Raw genomic sequence first — 11,443 nt, forward strand, 5'->3', positions numbered from 1 at the left:
GGGGTTGGTGTGGCCACCCCGGGGCCAGGGGCTTCTCAGCAGGTGCTGGGGAAGGACGCAGGGGCAATGGTGCCAGGCAGGAATGGAAAGATCAGAAGCGGCCAGCTGAGGATGTTCCCCTGGGGGAGATGTGGGATTATTCCTATTGTTTCAAAAAGGGGATGACATGGGGCAGGGGCCGGGGCGGGGTTGGGGGAGGGCAGGCAGCAACTTGAGAACCAGATGTTGCGTTTGTCCCTGGTTCAAGGATTCTTCAGGTTTGAACGTTGGTCCTGATGCAAACTTAGAAATACAGTGAACTGTTCATAAGTCTGATAGGAATATCCATATTTTGCTTTTCTTCACGTTTCTGCCTTGCTGTCCAGCTAGACCCAGTGTTGGTGTCTGCCCACCAGGCTCATTACCAGCCTGCTTTCCTCTCATTATCCCTGCTGAGCACCAGTGCCTTCCCCTGATACCTCTCCTTACACACCTCGAGGGCTGCCTGCAAGCTGGCTGAGAAAGACACAGCAGGGCTGACGGTCTGATTTGCAGCTCAGCAAACAGGGAGTGACCTCTCTTTCTGCTTGTAAAAGTAGAAATGGAAGAGAAAAGCAAAAGCAACCAAAAGAGCTAAGATTTTATTTCCCCTTTATGCAAAAACAGTTTTTGTCTGAATATAGTGTCTGCCTTTTCCTAGTAATCTCTCTGAGCCCAGTAATTGGAAAGCAACTAGGCAAATATCGACATGCAGCTAACCAAAGGGCTAACTTTTTTTTTTTTCCCTTGGAGTATAGTTGATTAACAATGCAGAGGGCTAACTTTTAGAGGCTGGGAATCTGCTTTCTTTCCATGATATTCACCTTGACTTTGAACTCTTTTATTTATTTATTTATTTATTTTTTGGCTGCACCGCTTGGCATGCAGGATCTTAGTTCCCTGACCAGGCATTGAACCCGCGGCCCCTGCAGTGGAAGCACGGAGTCTTAACCACTAGATGGCCAGGGAAGTCCCTGAACTCTTTTTAAGATGTACCCAAGAGAGTTATAATGTGTCCTTCTGTGTTGTCCATTCTTCTGCAAAGGCTCGTCTCCTTGGCTCTCCACACACCAAGCCCCTCTCTACACCTCTGCTACCAGTGTGCTCTGCTGCCTGGAATTCCTTTGCCCATGTACTACACCTACCTGAATCCTACCTACAAGATGTGGTTCAAATCTCATCGCCTCCAGGTTGCCAACCCACAGGGAGGACTTAGAATTCCTAAAATCTTTATCCTTTTAAATTGTTATGAATAAGGGACTCATTCATTTCCCTATTTTTATAGCCTCATCGTGTTAAGTGTTTATCACTGAGACTGTAGATTCCTGGAACCCAGAGACACTAACTCATACTTCTGTGCCTGGCACGGAGCTGAGTACATAATAGGATCTCAGGATTGATCTAACGCAAATATGATACAAAATATGAGTTCAAGTCTCTGGGACCTTGGGAGCTGCCTTAATGCCGCTGGGCTATAACTTCCTCTCTTGTAAAACTAGGATAGTAATAGTACCTACAATTTAGAGATGTCGCAGAAGTTAAATGAAACTATAGGAAAATGTTTAACACACAGCACAGGGATCTATTATTTACTAGAAATTGGTAAGACAGAAGTCGAAGGACATTCTTTTTTATTTGCTTATTTCTATATCTAATTTTAGGGTTTTCCCCATCTTTGGGAGTTTTATTATATTTTTATTTATTTTTGAAATTTGAAATGTTACAATGGTTCCAAAGGCAAGTCAGAACAAAAAGCTATTTCAGAGAAGTGTCATTCCCCTCATTTCCTTTATTCTTTCAATCCTGTTCCCACTGTGCAGGTAACTAATCTCATTAGGGTTTTTTTGTTTGTTTGTTCCTTTTTCTGGTTCTTTTTCCTTGAATAAATAGGTTATTGAAAGTTATTTGAGTGAAGGTTATTTCCTCCACTCAAATGATATTCTTAAGACCATGTTCTTTTGAGACCAGATTCTCAGGACCCTAGTCATCTTTGCACTTCAGTTTGGGAGATGTTGCAAGCAGGAGCTCCATGACAATGGGGTCAGTTGGTGCTAATCCTCAAGGGATTAGTCATGGTGAGAAAGAGCTGGCGTAAATCCTTGCCCCAGCTCCCAAAGGTATCTCTACGGCTGATAATGGGGCCACAGCCCCATTCCTGCTACTTGGGAGTTCCTGCTACTCGGAGGCTGAAGCGAAAGTTTTGTGCCCTAATGAAGCATCCCCACCGAGCCCACCGTGGCCTGCCGATTCTCCTGAGAGGGCAGCAATGCCAGGTTGCCTGAATAAAAAAATATAAGATTGGATTTTTAGAAAACCGTAGGACCTCATGTCAAGGAGTAAAACCGGAGTAAATAAAAGTGCACAGCCAGGGGGAGATGGCCAGAGGAAGCGAACGCCACAGCTGGAGGTTTTCATTGGAAAAAGCAGTAGGAGGAGAGGATCCTCACTCGGAGTCAGGCTGTCTGCAAGTCAGCTCCGAGGCTGTGACTCACCGCGAGGAAAAGGAGTGCCCTGTATTCCCGGCGAGACTGCTTGCTCCAAACAGGGGATCGTTGGCCAAGGAAGGAAATGAAGCAATCCAAGACTAATCAGCAGCCGCGGGGCAGGGCAAGCTGGAAGCCCAAGTCATCCCCAACTACTGGAGCTTGATATTGACCCTGTGCCTCCAAGGGACAAACAACACGAAAGAGACGGGATTCGGGTGAGAAAGGGAATCGGGCCCTATCCCGGGCAAGTAGTTCCCCCCGCCCTTTGCGCCCCTTAGTTTCTCACTGTAAGATGAAGGGGTAGACCTGGCAGTCAGGACCCCAACTCAGCCCAGGGCCGTGTTTTATTTTTTCCCAATTAGAAAAACAAGTGAACGGAGGTGCTTTTACACAAGGCTGGGCTTCCGGTTCACCATCGCCACTGTAATTCCCCACCGTCTCTCGCCCTAAATCGGCATCACAAATTGAGGCTCACCGCCTGCCTCTGAAGTTATTTGAAATGGCAACTCCTGGACAAGCAGCCCCCCGAGGTTTGTTTTTTTTTTCCAGCTCTGGGGCTCTAGGATTCTATGCCCTGGAAAAAACAGATTTTTGAATAGTGAGTAGAAACGGGGCAAGCAGGCTGCCCTGGGATGAGAAGGAAATGATCCTTCGCCCCAGCATGCTAGAGAGGGCGAGCATGGCAGGGCGCCAGGGCTGAGCATACGCCAGGCAGAAGCGACACAGCTTAGAGAGAATTCAAAACAGCATTTTTTTACAGCCTCCTGGTGCATCCTGTTTCTCTAGGGCTGCCACCGCCGCCAGCAAGTGGGCATCACGCCCAAACTGCAGTGGGCAGTGAGGGATAGGTACCCATCTGTCCGGTTTCCTGAGCAGGTGGCTGGGATCCTGGTGCCCAGGCTCCGGCTGCCCTCTGCTGGGCAAGCACAGAAGCTGCTTCCCAAGGGAAGGAGGCACCCCTCTCCTGGAGTCCCCGCCTCTGGGAGGTGGGAAAGGTCTTCCGCTTTTCTGCCACCTTCCCAGGAAGGCTGGGGAAAGTATCAGTGCCTCCTACAAAGTCTCCAGTAGACAGTCTCAGGTCTCTTAAGTCTTCTGCATTTAATGAGAATGATTTTTCTGACCTAGGGTCTGACCCAATGATGTGCCCAATAAATATTAATGGAATAAATAACTAGCTCAGCAGTTACCCAAGGTAGAAACCGCTCCTGGCTTTGTTCGGGAGAACAGTTCCAGTTTATTGTCCCTCTTTTTGGAAATTCCTGTCTCTAGTAGGTCCTTCTCCCTGGCTCTCCCAGTTCCAACTGCTTCTACTGGAGATCCAACCTGGCCTTCTTCCTTCGGGATCCTGGAGGCTTGTCTCTTCTAACCCCTCAACCCAGCTCCCGGTTCCCAGCGGAGATGCTTACAAATCACGTCGGATCTCGTTCACAGCTTCTCCCCTTTCTCTCTCTCTTTAAATGTTTCCTTCTGTGTCTCTTTTGGACACCGGGGTTCTCATCTGGCCTATAGTTCCTTGGACTTAGAGATTTTCTCTTTTTCCCGAAGCAGCCCCAGGCCGGGTTCTCTTTCCCTCATTAATTATTAACTGTTGTTACTTGACACTTGCAAATAATGTGGGCCTGGAGAAAGGGCTGGAAAGGACCTGTGGGACCCCCTGGAGTGAACCTGGGAGAGGGCCTGGGGTAGGGCCTCAGGTCCAGGCCACTGAAGAGTATGATCAGTGAACACTGAACTTTTCTTCAAGCCTGTCTCAGGTGTTAACTAACCAAACCATACTTAAGAGTGTGTGTGTGTGTGTGTGTGTGTGTGTGTGAGTGTGTGTGTGAGTGTGTTTCTTAAGTTTTTTCCTATTATGCCTATTTCTCTTACAACTTGTTCTTCCTAATCAATAATAGGGATCTAACTTTTTTCTAAGCTAGGTGACATGTGGTGTTAAAAAATAAACTGAGGCGTATTACAATTTTTAAGAATTTATTTGAGCAAAAATCGATTCAAATCAGGCAGCACCCAATCTGGCAGATAGAAAGGAGCCCCAAGTAGCTGTACAAAATGAAAAACTTGTATAGGCACAAAGGAGCAGGAACAAGAAGTTATATCGGGCAAAAAAGTAGATTGGTTATTGCAAGGTTACTTCCCTTTAGGGGTTGGCAGAGGTCTACTAGGCAGCTGACCTCCCTAGTGCTGGGCAGGCAATTCCTGATTGGCTGGGCTAAGATTCCACTTCAGGGAGAGCCAAAAGTATAAGTTTCAGTATGGTGACGTAGGGTTTAGCATGAGCAACTCCATCTTGGGCATGTCATCTTGTTTGTTTGTTTTTAATTTATTTTATTTATTTATTTTTGGCTGCGTTGGGTCTTCATTGTGGTGTGTGGGCTTCTCATTGCAGTGGCTTCTCTTGTTGGGGAGCACGGGCTCTAGGCACGTGGGCTTCAGTAGTTGTGGCATGTGGGCTCAGTAGTTGTGGCTCGCAGGCTCAGTAGTTGTGGCGCACGGGCTTAGTTGCTCCGCGGCATGTGGGATCTTCCCGGACCAGGGCTTGAACCCGTGTCCCCTGCATTGGCAGGCAGATTCTTAACCACTGTGCCGCCAGGGAAGCCCCTGTCATCTTGTTTTTAACAATTGGTAGGAAAAATTCAAAGGACTGAACAGAGTCAGTAGAAAGTTGTGCTCACTGCCACTCCTTTCCCCATGTCCCTTGCCCACAGAAAGCCTGCTGCCATTTTCTTGTGCACCCTTATAGAAATAGTACTATGAACATACAGACATATGGGTATAGTCAGTCAACATTTACTGAGTACCTGGTATGATCCAAACACTGTTGTTGCCCAAAGTATACAAAAATTCTTGCTGTAGGGAACTTGCATTCTGATGAGAGGTGAAGGGATCAGGCAACAAATGCAATAAACCAGTCAAATCTATGATATGTTATATGTTGATAAGTGCAATAGAAAAAACGTAAGCAGGGTCAGAGAGCTGGGATGTGGTCCTGACTGCCCTTCCCCTCTGCTGCCCCGGCCACACCCTGAGAACCTGGGGCTGCCCTGGGCGGGTCATGCCTTCGCCACACTCCTCGGTGCTGGGGGGTGTGCCCTGCATGACCAGGTGGGGCTGTAGCAGGTCTTGGGGGGTCAGCTGGAGAGCCTCCAAAGCAGGCTGGGGGCTGCTCATCTTCATTTATCCTGGGTCACAGTTTATGAATATTTTTCTGGCTTTAAGTAAATGTTACCAGAATTCTCTACATCAGTAGTTCTCAAAGTGTGGTCTATGGTCCAGCAGCTTCAGGACCAGCATCATCTGGGAACTTGTCAGGAATGCAGATTCTTCAGCCCCCTCCCCCAGTCCCACTGGATCATTTACTCTAAAGTTGCAGTCCCGAAATCTGTGGGGTTTTTGTTGTTGTTGTTTTGTTTTGTTTTTTGGCCACATCACACGGCTTGTGGGATCTTAGTTACCCGTCCAGGGACTGAACCCAGGTCCTCAGCAGTGAGAGCCCGGAGTCCTAACCACCGGACCACCAGGGAATTCCCTCTGAAATCTGTTTTAAATAGCCATAACATCTGCTCTACAGAAATGCTTTACCAATTCACATTCCTAACAGCTATGGTCATAAGCACACATTTTCTAGAGTTCTGCATTTTTTAAAAAATCTTTTCCAAATTAAATCCTAGGCTAGGGATAGAGATTATATATTAACAAGTAAAAGATAAATCTACTTTAAATGGAGTATAATCTATAAAAGTTTTGAATCATAAACATAGAAGTAAAAGATAAATCTTATAGCTCAATTATTTGAAAATAAGGATCAATTCATGTGATTCTCGAGGACTTAATCTATCCAATCTGTCATGTAAGAATATTCCTTCAACTTGATGGGTGACCTAGTCCTAAATTCCTATCCCTAAATTCTATGTTATTAAAAAACAACAGAAGTTGGAAATAAATGAGGAATAATTAAAAACTGACAATGTGGGTTGTTAAAATACAAATAAATGTAATATACATTTCTATTCCTCTTTACACTTTCCAGAAGAAGAATCGAATGGTATTGATGGTCGTTAGGCTGTATTCTAGGCAGTGTGGAAAGCACTTGGTAGGTAATTTTATCACAGCAGCACAAACAAGAAACTATCAGAAGAATATTTTTGGATTTAATTTACAGATGAGCAAACAGGCTCAGGAGGCTTAAGGATCTTGCCTGGTATACACCTAGCAAGTGAGAGGATCTGGAATTGGATTCTTTAATCTCAGTCTGTGCTCATTTTACTGAAAGCTACATTTGTAGATAATGGTGCTTATCTGAGCCTAATCCCTGGAGTACTAGGATTCTTTGGACAGAGAGGCTTAGGGAGGTCAGGAGGAAGATAAGTCTTGGCCAGAGTCCATCTCACAGAAGGTCAAGTGAGATCCCAATCACACCTTGTGGCTATTTTGCCAGTCTTGCTTCCCTTACCAGAGGAATAATGTCTATTATGGCAGGAATGGCCAGTTGGAGTCCTGGAAAGGGCCTCCTACAGCCAAGATAATAACCTAAGAACAATTCTGTGCCCCGGAGGACATTGCAGAAATTAGTTCCGTAAAGATTTGAAAGATGCAGGGCTAGTGATTTCTACAGCATCTGCATTTACCTTACCTGTCTGGTCAGTGTCCCAGGCCAGCGGTGGTGGGGAATTAAGGGAAGTCAACACAGACATCCTATGGAATTGCCTACTCCGCCCACAGCGCTTCTGCCAGGAGAGAGGGCACCCACACTCAAGGGGAGGGAGTTACACAGGGAAGGCATGTACAGCAGGGGGTGGACTCTTGGGCGCCACCTTGGAATTCTGCCTGCCACCCCTCCTCCCGCTTAGAGCGCGGCTGCCAGCTCTAAGCTGTTTAGCTGCGTCACAGCCTGGGCACCAGACATCATCCGTGGTACCATGCTGGACCCCTTGTGTCTTGGTGTCGCCCTGCACCAGGATCACAAGGATCTGGCACCTCTGACTTTTCACTTTCACTCTCTGTGTGAGTAATAAGCTGCCTAATCTGAAAATGGGCTCGTTCTTTCTTTTTTTAAATTCTTATTGGCCAGAGGCCATCTCACAGAGGGTCAAGTGGGATCCCAGATACACCTTGTGGCTAACGTTTACAATGTTGTGTTAGTTTCTGCTGCACAGCAAAGTGAATCAGTTATGCATATACATATATCCCCCCTTTTTTAGATTCTTTTCCCGTATAGGTTATTACAGAGTCTTGAGTAGACTTCCCTGTGCTATACCGTAGGCCCTTATTAGTGGCTTGTTCTTTAAGCCAGGCCTGATACTTCACAGCTGCTTAGGGACGGCTTGCCACTTGACAAGAAAATACTGGGCCTGCAGAGGGGGGAAGGAATTACCCACCAAAGGAACTGCAGGTCATGGCCAAAGTGTCCAGCAGGAGCTGGGAAACAGACACGGGACTGGATTCGTCTTGTGCTGCATCAGGTGTGACAAAACATAAAGCTGGATAAAGAAGAGCTCATTGATTTGGGAGCACTGCCGTATGGTACAGAACTTACCACCCTAGCAAGGAGCTGGAGAGGGTGCTGACACTCTATTTCATTGGTTCGTGGAAGCTTAGAAAAGCCATGGCTCCCAGTAAGTGAAATAGAACTGCCAGAACCCCCATGGCAAATAACAGGTGAAGGGCTCAAAGGCTCAGAGAAGTGGGCATACTGGAGTAGATATACTACTGAGGACAGAAAACCCACAGGAGGACCTGGAGAACATCCTATTTACCCAAGCGAAAAGGATGCGCTAGTGAGAAGGGCCACCAGCATCGGGGAGTAGCTCAGAAGTGGCTGCCTTCTCTAGGCGGGGGCTGGTAGTGGGAGATGCTGTTATAGACGGAACTGCGCTTCTCTGCTAGTGGGGATGATGGAATCCTGAAATAGAGGCCAGGTGACAACACTCCACTGCCAGAAGCAAGGTGGTGAGGTGACTGAAACACATGACAAGAACAGACATAATACATGGCAGCCAGAGGAGTCTCTTCCCAGAGAGAATTGCAGAGATGGTAATAGAGCATAGTATTCCCACAGGGCAGGATAGAGCCTACTTTGCACAACTAAAGGGAATCAGGGTAGATGATAAAGGCTCAAAGCAGCTGTCCCAATAAGAAAATGTGATCTCCTGCCCAGTTTTCAGATCTTTGATTGAAAAGGAGGCCGGACTGCTTATGGAAGGATCCTACAGTATCATGGCAAATACATCTAGTACTGATCCCCTGGTCCTTCTCCAAAGGGACCTGGGGGTCATGTGCTTAAGTCACTAGAAGCTGAGGATAGGGGCATAACCAGCTATTTCAAGGACCGTTGGATACAGGATCTAAGTTAACACTGAAATCCTGAGGTTTGGGATTTTACGATTGTATTGTGGTTATCTAGGAGAATGTCTTTGTTCTTACTATACATATACTGAAGTATTCAGGAGTGATGATTCACGATATCATCCACTCACTCTCAAATGGTTCTGAAAAAGTCATGATTACATTAATATGTGCATATTTATGGAAAATTATATGCGTAAAATGTTAACAATTATTGAATCTAGATGAAACATATATAGGTATTCATTGCCTTATTCTGGTTTTTTTGTACTTAAAAAAATTTCAAAATAAAACACTAAACTATAAAAGAAAGAAAGAAAGAAAGAAATCCCGAGGTTTAGGAGTTCCCTGGTGGTCCAATCATTAGGACTTGGCGCTTTCACTGCCATGGGCCCAGGTTCAATCCCTGGTTGGGGAACTAAGATCCCACAAGCCTCGAGTTGCAGCCAAAAAAAAAAAAAAATCCCGAGGCTTGAAACGTCATCATTACAGGGGCCAGGTAATAATGGAGTCCTGGACCAGGCCTCCTTAGTGAGTCTACAATGTCCATGGATCCACCTGATGGTCATTTCCCCAATCCACAAATACAGAATTGCAATGGACATGCTTGACAGTTGGAAGAACCCCTACACGGTCCTTAGCCTGTGGGGAAGAGCTATGGCAGTGGGCAAGGTCAAGTGGAAATCTCTGAACCTGCTTCCCCTGACCAAAATCATAACTCACAAATAATCCCACATCCTGGGGGGGAAGGGAGTTGTGCCACCCATAAAGATGAAGGAATGCAGAAGTGGAGGTGCCTCTCAGACCCCTCTTTAATCACATCCACTTCAAGCACAAACCAGATGTATCCTAGCAGAAGACGGTGGACAACCGCAAAGGCAGCCAAAGAACAGCCCCAGTGTTTACAGCTGCCTCGCACGAAGAGGTACCCAGGTGTCTTCCTTAGGCAGATGAACAGCATATCAGGTATGCAGTATGGGTCAGTGACCTGGCAAATTGCTCTATTTGCATCCTTATCAGAGCCATTGGTAGTCTTGCCCCAAGGCATAAATCTCCCACCTTCTGGTTCTGGTCAAAGAGGGCTTGGGGTGGAATTAGGGTCCCTGAGAGCACATCAGGGTTAGGTTGGTTAAAAAAAAATATCATGCATTGTCACGAGGAAGGGTAGAACAACCAAAAGTGTTTACAAGGAACTGCATTCACATGCAACCCTTTTGGAACGCAAACTCTGGGGATTTGTGTTCACTTCTGGTACCCCTTCTCCTCCCTCAGGACGGACTGGGCAAGAGACCGTGACAACAATGAAAGGGGTTAATTCTGCAGGCCTTTCAGTCTATCTCCCAAGACCCAGCTTTCTCTCCTGCCCTGGGGCCTGATCACATCCTGTAGATATTTGCATTTATAATGTAAAACTTCCTCCCCAGCCTTTCTAAACAGGGAACCTGTTCCTTCCAGCCTAAAATTAAGCTGGGACCTCCAGCCTTTTCCTGTCTCCCCACCTGTTAGCCCTTAAGCTCCCCTCCCACCACCGCCAGCATTCCAGGCGTCCTTGACCCTCAGCCTCTGAGGCTCAGCCTGTGCCTCCCACATTTAACCTGCCCTGAGGCATTACTGTGAGTCCAGCAGACACAGGCAGATGCTTCAGAGCTGTCCAATTTCCTCTAAAGAATATTTTAACCTTTCTTCCTGGAGGCAGCTTCTTGCTCATTTTCAGGCGTGAGTAATCTTTCAGGCAGTCGGGTCATGAGTTATAATAAGCAGGAAAGTCTCTGGTTATTTAACAACCTAAGGTCTCCCCTTACTGTGTATTCTCTTTCTCTGTCGTTTGTGCACAAGTACTTTGATCGGCAGTTAAGTCTGCCCATACGGAGTCAACTGTATTCACTGTACTACACCATTTTATATAAGGGACTTGAGCATCCCCAGGGGCTCCTAGAACCAGTCCCCCAAGGACACGGAGGAAGGACTGCAGAGGGTGTGCCCCCAACAGAACTTCAGGAAAGTCTAAAGAATGTACTTTGGACAGAAGGAAAGCAATCCAGAAAAAAGATCGGAGATGCAGGAAAGAATGAAGAACACTGACAGTGTAAAACAAAAATACTGCCCGCTGGGCTTAAAACAGCAAGATGAACACATAAGAGGGAGAGGAAGTGAGGTTCATATATTCAAATATCCTTGTGTGGTTTGGAGGACCGTAAAGCTATTCATTTTAGATTTTACTAAGTTAAATATGAATGTCAAAATATCAGGGTAAAAATTATTAAGCTAAAAATATGTCCCATACTTGTAAAAATTAAGAAAGTAATTAGAAAAAATATTTAATTGATCCCAAAAAAGCCAGAGAGGAATAAAAATAGAAAAGAAAGCAATATAAAGCCCAAAATAAGATGGACAAAATAATCCAAAGAGAGCGCTGATTACCATATAAATTGTAAAAGAGTATATAAAATACAAATAACTAAAAATATTAATTTAAAAAGGACAAAGAGGGAACTCCCTGGCGGTCCAGTGGTTAGGGCTCAGTGCTGTCACTGCAGGGACCGGGTTCGATCCCTGGTTAGGCAACTAAGATCCCACAAGCCACTCGGCCAAAAAAC

The sequence above is a fragment of the Eschrichtius robustus genome, chromosome 15 (genome assembly GCF_028021215.1).
Source record: "Eschrichtius robustus isolate mEscRob2 chromosome 15, mEscRob2.pri, whole genome shotgun sequence".
NCBI lineage: Eukaryota > Metazoa > Chordata > Mammalia > Artiodactyla > Eschrichtiidae > Eschrichtius > Eschrichtius robustus.